Raw genomic sequence first — 11,123 nt, 5'->3', positions numbered from 1 at the left:
ACTGGCTGACACACAGATGAGGAACCTGAGACTAAGGAGAAAAGGGAAAATATATACGTGTCACAGGCAGAAATACAGACACCAGAAAAACATTTTTTAATGACTGCAGAGGTCTGTCATACACCTGTAGAGAAAGATGTGTTTCAGTGAAAACGTGTTACTTTTAAAAAAGAGAAAAAGTAATGTTAAAAAGTCCTCCGGCCAGGGCATGTGTTACCTACATGGGAGGACCATGATTCCCCCAGGGGCCAACAGCCAATCAGCGTGCTCACTCGTTCTCTCCTTGCTGTGGCAATTAAAAGTGTAGTCGGAGAGTAACGCTGCTGCAGGCAAGTTATGGACTTGAGTTGAATCGGACTAAAGCAGGCAAGTGTGCGTTCATAGAACCAGTAAGTCACGTTGGGAACGTATTTTATTTCTGTTACTGTTAATGTAGACATCTATTACTATTACCTTGAGTTAGCAGCTATGCTGTAGGAATAAGTAAGTAGTAGCCTGGCTCCACAGAATATCCCTCATTTCTAAGTTGTTTCAGTTATTGTGGAGAGTTAATGTTCACAAAGATTTTACCTGATGGAGTTACTAAGTTAGCATACGAATCAGTTCTTGTTTATAAAGCCTGCATACACATGGCGGCCTTTGAGTGAGCAATTGTGTCAACTAGAGGGTGGTGTTGACTCAAATGAGGGAATTGGCCTAAATTGATTATGATTCTTTATGCTATCCTGTTTGTTATTACTCTAAGCCAGGGGTGGGCAAACTACGGCCCGTTGGGCTTTTTATTCCGATTGGTGTGTCTCATCCATGTCTGGAGCCATGAAGTCAAGGGGCAGGGCACGCAGTGTGAAGTTACTCTAATTATGTACTCTGTGACCATGGCAGACCCGATGACACATTCATGCTTTTAAGCATCTATTTATTTGGATACACAGAGCTGCAGCTTCCAAGCCACATACCCCTATCGCCCGACTGAGGCTGGGAGCCATCTGGCAGAACCTACTCCATCCCCCCCTCCCCCCGTGAGCGGGAGAGGAGAGGGAATCAGCCCGGACTGTTGGCGGCCACCGAGCCCTGGTCAAGCGACGGGGAGATGTGAGTTCATTTGGCCGCCCCCAAAAGCTTGTCTGGAGGTCGGCTGCGTGGCAGGTAGACGTGCCACGGCCGGCACGGTCGTGAGCCCCAGCTCACAGGCGGCTGGGCAGATGTGCACCAGCCTCTGGTGGGGGTGAAGCCAGTCTGGCGAGCTCACTGATCTCAAACTTGGCACAAGCCATGCCCCGCCACATACGCATTTGTGCTGTGAAAATTGTACAAGTCCGGGCTACTCTCTGTTGTTCTGCTCTGAACCTTTCTGCAACAATGAGTGGGCCAAAGTAAAGAAAAGTTGACAGTCAGTGCCGAGTGTTTAAGAAGGAATGGACAACTAAATACTTTTTCACAGAAGTTCGGTCAAAGGCTGTATGTCTTATTTGCCAAGAAACAGTTGCGGTTTTTAAGGAATACAACATCAGCCATCACTTTTCCACTAAGCATGCAAATTATGCTAACAACCTGTCGACGCAAGAACGAATGACTACCACTCAGAGATTAGCAGCTAGTTTGCAGGCTCGGCAAAACACCTTTATCCGACAAACTGCCATCCAAGAATCAAGCACAAAAGCAAGTTATTTACTGGCATTCAAATTAGAAAAGGCCAGCAAGTCATTCTCTGACGGGGAGTTTGTCAAAGAGTGCATGGTAGAGACAGCAGGTGTCTTGTGTCCTGAGAGCAAGAACAAATTTGAAAAAATTAGCTTATCACGCAGGACAGTGACTCGCCGTGTTGAGCTAATCGACGAAGACTTAACTAGCAAGCTAAACAAAAAAGCTGAGTCATTTACATTATATTCCTTGGCACTGGATGAAAGTAATGACATAAAGGACACTGCTCAGCTTTTAATTTTTATCAGAGGGATTAATGATAATTTTGAGATAACGACGGAGTTTTTGGCCATGGAATCCCTAATGGGGAAAACGAGGTGAGAGGACTTGTATCACAGCGTGTCGGAGGCCACCAAGAGGCACAACCTACCTTGGAGTACACTCGCCAACGTCACCACAGATGGATCGCCAAATCTGACTGGAAAAAAAGTCGGGTTGCTCAAAAGAATCCAGGACAGGGTAAAAGAGGACAACCCTGAGCAGGAGGTAATTTTTTTACACTGCATAATCCACCAGGAAGCACTGTGCAAATCTGTATTGCACCTTGATCACATAGTGAAGCCAGTTGTAAAATGCATTAACTTTATTAGAGCAAGGGGACTTCAGCATCGTCAGTTTATTAAGTTTCTTGAATAAATTGACGCTGATCACCAGGACTTGCTTTACCACTCCAATGTCCGCTGGTTAAGTTTGGGGAAAGCATGTTAACGAGTGTGGGAGCTCAGAAAGGAGATTGTCTAATTTTTGGAGCTACTTGAGAAAGATGGTGTTTTTCCTGAGCTGAGTGACACAGATTGGCTTTGTGATTTAGCTTTTGCTGTGGACATACTAGCACACATGAATGAGCTGAACGTGAAGGGAAAGACCAGTTTGTACATGAAATGTACACAAACGTCAGGGCCTTTAAAACCAAGCTGGTTTTATTCTCAAAACAAATGTCACATAAGTCGTTCGCTCATTTTCCCACACTGGCTATGCTGAAAGAGGCACCTCAACATGTGAAAAAATACAGGAAATCACTGGATGACCTCCATGAGGAATTCTGCCGTCGGTTCTCTGATTTTGGGAAAATTGAAAAGCCACTTCAGCTGGTGTCATGTCCCTTCACACAAGACCCTGAAACAGCGCCACAGGAGTTGCAGTTGGAACTGATTGACCTGCAATGTGACACTGTCTTAAAGGAGAAGTTTAACTCTCTTAAATTGGATAAGTTTTATACATCATTAAACGCAGCCAAATTTCCAAAGATCCAGAAGATGTCACAGAGGATGCTGGTGGTGTTTGGCTCTACGTATGTATGTGAACAGACTTTCAGTGTGATGAACAACAACAAAGCATCCCACAGATCCCAGTTGAGTGATGAACACCTCAGATCTGTTCTGAGAATTGCCACAACAAATCTAACACCAGATTTCGACGCACTGACAAAAAAGGGTGATCAACAACACTGTTCCCACTAAAAGTGAATGTAAGTATTAACACTATAATGCCTTCTTAATGTTCTTCTTTGATATGTATGCATCTGGTGCTGTCCTGGCCTGTTTTGTAAATTTTAAAATTCAGTGTGGCCCCTGAGCCAAAAAGTTTGCCCACCCCTGCTCTAAGCTCTGTTTCTGGTATCTGGATCTGTCCTTTTGTAATCTAGTATGGTGTTCTCTGTAATACTGAAGTATGAGAAATGCTAAACAAGCAAGAGAGATGTTTATGTTATTTCTTATTTGTATTAATTACAGAACCACATCCTTACTTACCAGCGAGAGTGTGTTCGATGTGGGCTCGTGGCAAATAAAGTTCTTCCACTCTGACATCATTTCCCGTCTCTGACCGGACGTTATTACAAGGGAACAGTACCGAATCACGTTTCAGAGATAGTGGTCCAGGGCGTCCGCTATAACAAGTAAATTAGATTACTTTATGAATAAAAAAATTAAAATAACACAGGTAGTACCACATCCTTTTTCGCATCAGAAGGAGCTTTCATTCCATTTGTTCATTTAGCAGTGAAAATAGCAGAGGCCCATTTGTGATAAGATTCTACATGCATGCATACAACTAGTCTCAGGAGTGATCTTGCTATACTAAGTTGAGAAAGTGGTATTACTATTACTAAAGTGATATGATTAAAATATGTGATTAATACATCAGAAAAGAAATCTGCCACCACACAGTGCAATGTATGACCGGTATGACGAACACGGCCGTGACTCTGGCAGATGAGCTGAACACTTTCTATGCTCGCTTCGAGGCTGCAGCTAAGGACTCCAACGATGCTAGTGCTAGCGGCGCTAACGGCTGCAGACAGGAAGATACTGCCAGCACCGGAAATGTGCTCGTCATCTCCGAGCATGAAGTAAGGAGAGCCTTCAAGAGAGTGAACACCAGGAAAGCAGCAGGACCAGACGGCATCCCAGGTCGTATCCTCAGAGACTGCGCATACCAGCTAGCACCTGTGTTCACTGAGATATTCAACATCTCTTTATCTCAGTCGGTGATCCCCACATGCTTCAAAGAGTCCATCATTGTTCCTGTCCCAAAGAAACCCCACCCTGCTTCTCTCAATGACTATCGCCCTGTAGCCCTCACCTCAGTAGTGATGAAGTGCTTTGAACGCCTGGTCAGAGACTTCATCATTTCTTCACTACCAGACACACTGGACCCACTACAGTTCGCTTACCGTCCAAATCGTTCCACAGACGATGCCATAAATTGCCGGCTGTCTGAGTGGTGTCCCAGAAACGATGTGGGCTTCATAGATAATTGGCAAACCTTCTGGAGGAAACCTGGTCTTGTTAGGAGAGATGGCATCCATCCCACTTTGGATGGAGCAGCTCTCATTTCTAGAAATATGGACAAATTTATTAAACCCCTCAAAACATGACTATCCAGAGTTGGGACCAGGAAGCAGAGTTGCAGTCTTACACGCCTCTCTGCAGCTTCTCTCCTCCTGCTACCCCCCCAAAAACCCATCTCCATAGAGACTGTGTCTGCTTCCAAAAAGACAAAAAACAAACTAAAAACCAGCAACAAACAACTTAAACATTTACAAAGAAAGAACAATACAGTATCCACATCTGAACCAAAGAGTAAAACAGTGAAATGTGGATTATTAAATATTAGGTCTCTCTCTTCCAAGTCTCTGTTAGTACATGACTTAATAAATGATCAACAAATTGATTTACTCTGCCTTACAGAAACCTGGTTGCAGCAGGATGATTATGTTAGCTTAAATGAATCAACACCCCCGAGTCATTCTAACTACCAGAAATCTCGAAGCACAGGTCGAGGGGGCGGTGTGGCAGCAATTTTTCACACCAGTCTATTAATTAATGAAAGACCAAGACAGACTTTTAATTCATTTGAAAGCCTGATGCTTAACATTATCCACCCCAGCTGTGAAACTCAGAAACCAGTCTTACTTGTTATCATCTATCGTCCACCTGGGCCTTACACAGAGTTTCTGTCTGATTTCTCAGACTTTATATCTGATTTAGTTCTGAGCTCAGATAAAATAATTATTGTGGGTGATTTTAACATCCATGTAGATGCTAAAAATGACAGCCTCAACATGGCATTTAATCTGTTGTTAGACTCAATTGGTTTCTCTCAAAATGTAAAAGAACCCACCCACCACTTTAATCACACTCTAGATCTGGTTTTAACATATGGCATAGAAACTGAACATTTAACAGTGTTTCCTGAAAACCCTCTCCTGTCTGATCATTTCTTGATAAAATTTACATTTACAATAATTGATTACGCAGCAGTGGAGAGTGGACTTTATCAAAGTAGATGTCTTTCTGAAAGCGCTGTAACTAAGTTTAAGAATATAATCCAGCCACTGTTATCATCGTCAATGCCCTGTACCAACACAGAGCAGAGCAGCTATCTGAACGCTACCCCAACAGAGGTCGATTATCTTGTTAATAATTTCACCTCCTCACTACGTACGACTCTGGATACTGTAGCTCCAGTGAAAACTAAGGTCTCTAATCAGAAGTACATGACCCCGTGGTATAATTCTCAAACACGTACCCTCAAGCAGACGACTCGTAATCTGGAGAGGAAATGGCGTGTCACAAATTTAGAGGATCATCATTTAGCCTGGAGAAATAGTTTGTTGCTTTATAAGAAAGCCCTCCGCAAAGCCAGAACAGCTTACTATTCGTCACTGATTGAAGAAAATAAGAACAACCCCAGGTTTCTCTTCAGCACTGTAGCCAGGCTGACAAAAAGCCAGAGCTCTTTTGAGCCAACCATCCCTTTAACGTTAACTAGTGATGACTTCATGAACTTCTTCACAAATAAAATTTTTATCATTAGAGAAAAAATTACCAATAATCATCCCACAGATGTAATATTATCTACAGCTACTTGTAGTTCCATTGATGTTAAGTTAGACTCTTTTTTTCCAATCGATCTTTCTGAGTTAACGTCAATAATTACTTCCTCCAAACCATCAACGTGTCTTTTAGACCCCATTCCTACAAAACTGCTCAAAGAAGTTCTGCCATTGATTAATTCTTCGATCTTATATATGATCAACCTATCTCTAATAATCGGCTATGTACCACAGGCCTTCAAGGTGGCTGCAGTTAAACCTTTACTCAAAAAGCCATCTCTAGACCCAGCAGTCTTAGCTAATTATAGGCCAATCTCCAACCTTCCTTTCATATCAAAAATCCTTGAAAGAGTAGTTGTCAAACAGCTAACAGATCATCTGCAGAGGAATGGTTTATTTGAAGAGTTTCAGTCAGGTTTCAGAGCTCATCACAGCACAGAAACAGCTTTAGTGAAGGTTACAAATTATCTTCTTATGGCCTCTGACAGTGGACTCATCTCTGTGCTTGTCCTTCTTGACCTTAGTGCAGCATTCGATACTGTTGACCATAATATTCTATTAGAGCGATTAGAACATGCTGTAGGTATTACAGGTATTGCACTGCAGTGGTTTGTATCATATCTATCTAATAGACTCCAATTTGTGCATGTAAATGGAGAGTCCTCTTCACACACTGAGGTTAATTATGGAGTTCCACAGGGTTCAGTGCTAGGACCAATTCTGTTTACATTATACATGCTTCCCCTAGGCAGCATCATTAGAAGACATAGCATACATTTTCACTGCTATGCAGATGACACCCAGCTCTATCTGTCCATGAAGCCAGATAACACACACCAATTAGTTAAACTGCAGGAATGTCTTAAAGACATAAAGACTTGGATGGCCACTAACTTTCTGCTTCTCAACTCAGATAAAACTGAGGTCATTGTACTCGGCGCTGAAAAGCTTAGAAATTTGGTATCTAACCAGATTCTTACTCTGGATGGCATTACCTTGGCCTCCAGTAACACTGTGAGGAACCTTGGAGTCATTTTTGACCAGGATATGTCCTTCAACGCACATATTAAACAAATATGTAAGACTGCATTCTTCCATTTGCGCAACATCTCTAAAATTAGAAATATCCTGTCTCAGAGTGACGCTGAAAAACTAGTTCATGCATTTATTACTTCCAGGCTGGACTACTGCAATTCATTATTATCAGGATGTCCAAAAAACTCACTGAAAAGCCTTCAGTTAATCCAAAATGCTGCAGCAAGAGTACTGACAGGGACTAGAAAGAGAGAGCATATTTCTCCTGTTTTGGCTTCCCTTCATTGGCTTCCTGTTAAATCCAGAATTGAATTCAAAATCCTGCTCCTCACATACAAGGTCTTAAATAATCAGGCCCCATCTTATCTTAATGACCTTGTAGTACCATATCACCCTATTAGAGCACTTCGCTCTCGCTCTGCAGGCCTACTTGTTGTTCCTAGAGTATTTAAAAGTAGAATGGGAGGGAGAGCCTTCAGTTTTCAGGCCCCTCTTCTGTGGAACCAGCTTCCAGTTTGGATTCGGGAGACAGACACTATCTCTACTTTTAAGATTAGGCTTAAAACTTTCCTTTTTGCTAAAGCATATAGTTAGGGCTGGACCAGGTGACCCTGAATCCTCCCTTAGTTATGCTGCAATAGATGTAGGCTGCCGGGGGATTCCCATGATGCATTGAGTTTTTCCTTTCCAGTCACCTTTCTCACTCACTATGTATTAACAGACCTCTCTGTATTGAATCGTATCTGTTATTAATCTCTGTCTCTCTTCCACAGCATGTCTTTATCCTGTCTTCCTTCTCTCACCCCAACCGGTCGCAGCAGATGGCCGCCCCTCCCTGAGCCTGGTTCTGCCGGAGGTTTCTTCCTGTTAAAAGGGAGTTTTTCCTTCCCACTGTCGCCAAAGTGCTTGCTCATAGGGGGTCATATGATTGTTGGGCTTTTCTCTGTATCTATGAAGCGCCTTGAGGCGACATTTGTTGTGATTTGGCGCTATATAAATAAAATTGAATTGAATTGAATTGAATTGAATCTCTCATCTCCTCCACACATCACTTACTCACTTGGACACTAGAAGGGGGAATTATGTTAAAATGCTCTTCATAGACTACAGCTCTGCATTTAATACCATAATTCCCTCCACACTCACCACCAAGCTGGAGCATCTGGGACTCAGCTCATCTATGTGTCAGTGGATCTCCAACTTCCTAACTGGCAGACCACAGGCAGTAAGGATGGGCGGACATGTCTCAGCCTCCACCACTCTCAGCACTGGAGCCCCCCAGGGATGTGTTCTGAGCCCCCTGCTGTACTCCCTGTACACATATGACTGTGTGGCCACTACCAGCTCCACCACCATCATCAAGTTTGCTGACGACACCGTCGTGGTGGGCCTGATCTCTGACAACAACGAGACGCCCTACCTGAAGGAGATTAGGAATCTGGAGAACTGGTGCCAGAGGAACAACCTCCTTCTAAACGTCAGTAAGACAAAGGAGTTGATAGTGGACTTCAGCACTAAGCAGGAGAGGAACTACCAGACCCCCGTCATCAACGAGTGCCCAGTGGAGAGAGTGGACAGCTTCAAATACCTCGGAGTTCACATCACGCAGGACCTGTCATGGTCCTGTCACATCAACACCGTGGTGAAAAAGGCCTGTCAGCGTCTCTACCACCTCAGACGCTTGAGAGACTTCCGACTGCCCCCCAAGGTGCTCAGGAACTTTTACTCCTGCACCATAGAGAGCATCCTGACGGGAAACATCTGAACCTGGTTCGGGAACAGCACCATGCAGGACAGACGAGCTCTACAGAGGGTTGTGCGTTCAGCTGAGCGCACCATCCGCTCAGAGCTCCCTGACCTGCACTCAATCTACAGCAGGCGGTGCTGGACCAAGGCCAGGAAGATCGTGAAGGACCTCAGCCACCCCAACAACGGACTGTTCTCTCTGCTGAGGTCAGGAAAGCGATTCCGCTCCCTGAAGACCAACACAGAGAGACTGAGGAGGAGCTTCTTCCTGCAGGCGATACGGTCTCTCAATCACACCACCACACAGGACTGACCCACACATATAGTTCTTACACACACTGGACACTCTGGACATTGTTTTCACTTCATCACTTTAAGCATATTTGCACAACACTGGACATTATATTCATTATATTATATTCATTATATTATACTCATTTCCAGTTAATATTTGTACAGCTGCTGTTATTGTGTGTATATATATTTATATTTCTCATACATTCTTATATATGTTTATATATGTCTATACTGTGTATTTTGTTGTACAGTTATCTTATTTTCAACTTTAATTTATATACAGTGGGGCAAAAAAGTATTTAGTCAGCCACCGATTGTGCAAGTTCCCCCACTTAAAATGATGACAGAGGTCAGTAATTTGCACCAGAGGTACACTTCAACTGTGAGAGACAGAATGTGAAAAAAAAATCCATGAATTCACATGGTAGGATTTGTAAAGAATTTATTCGTAAATCAGGGTGGAAAATAAGTATTTGGTCACCTCAAACAAGGAAAATCCCTGGCTCTCACAGACCTGTAACGTCTTCTGTAAGAAGCTTTTCTGTCCCCCACTCGTTACCTGTATGAATGGCACCTGTTTGACCTCATCATCTGTATAAAAGACACCTGTCCACAGCCTCAACCAGTCAGACTCCAAACTCCGCCATGGCCAAGACCAAAGAGCTTTCGAAGGACACCAGGAAAAGAATTGTAGACCTGCACCAGACTGGGAAGAGTGAATCTACAATAGGCAAGCAGCTTGGTGTGAAAAAATCAACTGTGGGAGCAATCATCAGAAAATGGAAGACATACAAGACCACTGATAATCTCCCTCGATCTGGGGCTCCACGCAAGATCTCATCCCGTGGGGTCAAAATGATCATGAGAACGGTGAGCAAAGATCCCAGAACCACACGGGGGGACCTGGTGAATGACCTGCAGAGAGCTGGGACCAAAGTAACAAAGGTCACCATCAGTAACGCACTACAACGGCAGGGAATCAAATCCCGCAGTGCCAGACGTGTTCCGCTGCTGAAGCCAGTGCATGTCCAGGCCCGTCTGAAGTTTGCCAGAGAGCACATGGATGATACAGCAGAGGATTGGGAGAATGTCATGTGGTCAGATGAAACCAAAGTAGAACTTTTTGGTATAAACTCAACTCGTCGTGTTTGGAGGAAGAAGAATACTGAGTTGCATCCCAAGAACACCATACCTACTGTGAAGCATGGGGGTGGAAACATCATGCTATGGGGCTGTTTTTCTGCCAAGGGGACAGGACGACTGATCCGTGTTAAGGACAGAATGAATGGGGCCAAGTATCGTGAGATTTTGAGCCAAAACCTCCTTCCATCAGTGAGAACTTTGAAGATGAAACGAGGCTGGGTCTTCCAACATGACAATGATCCAAAACACACCGCCCGGGCAACAAAGGAGTGGCTCCGTAAGAAGCATTTGAAAGTCCTGGAGTGGCCTAGCCAGTCTCCAGACCTCAACCCCATAGAAAATCTGTGGCGGGAGTTGAAAGTCCGTGTTGCTCGGCGACAGCCCCAAAACATCACTGCTCTTGAGAAGATCTGCATGGAGGAATGGGCCAAAATACCAGCTACTGTGTGTGCAAACCTGGTAAAGACTTATAGTAAACGTTTGACCTCTGTTATTGCCAACAAAGGTTATGTTACAAAGTATTGAGTTGTATTTTTGTTATTGACCAAATACTTATTTTCCACCCTGATTTACGAATAAATTCTTTACAAATCCTACCATGTGAATTCATGGATTTTTTTTTCACATTCTGTCTCTCACAGTTGAAGTGTACCTCTGGTGCAAATTACTGACCTCTGTCATCATTTTAAGTGGGGGAACTTGCACAATCGGTGGCTGACTAAATACTTTTTTGCCCCACTGTATTTTATCTTATTCTTTCCCAGTTAAATTACCCTTCATTCTAATTTGTGTTGTACAGTTATCTCATTCTTAACTTAATTTTTTATATTTTATTTTATTTTATTCCTTCCTGGTTAAATTT

General features: G+C 43.5%; 1 pseudogene; it reads left to right on the top strand.

Annotated features, from left to right (window-relative positions):
* The first annotated feature begins 629 nt into the window (after positions 1-629).
* On the top strand, positions 630-3,161 carry LOC148098233 (general transcription factor II-I repeat domain-containing protein 2B-like; annotated as a pseudogene).
* Positions 3,162-11,123: the final 7,962 nt, after the last annotated feature.

Source organism: Neolamprologus brichardi, chromosome 16, assembly GCF_056152115.1.
Source record: "Neolamprologus brichardi isolate AB-2024 chromosome 16, ASM5615211v1, whole genome shotgun sequence".
NCBI classification, from domain to species: Eukaryota; Metazoa; Chordata; class Actinopteri; order Cichliformes; family Cichlidae; genus Neolamprologus; species Neolamprologus brichardi.
The sequence above is the reverse complement of the archived record's forward strand: the minus strand, read 5'-3'. Positions and strand labels throughout refer to the sequence as shown.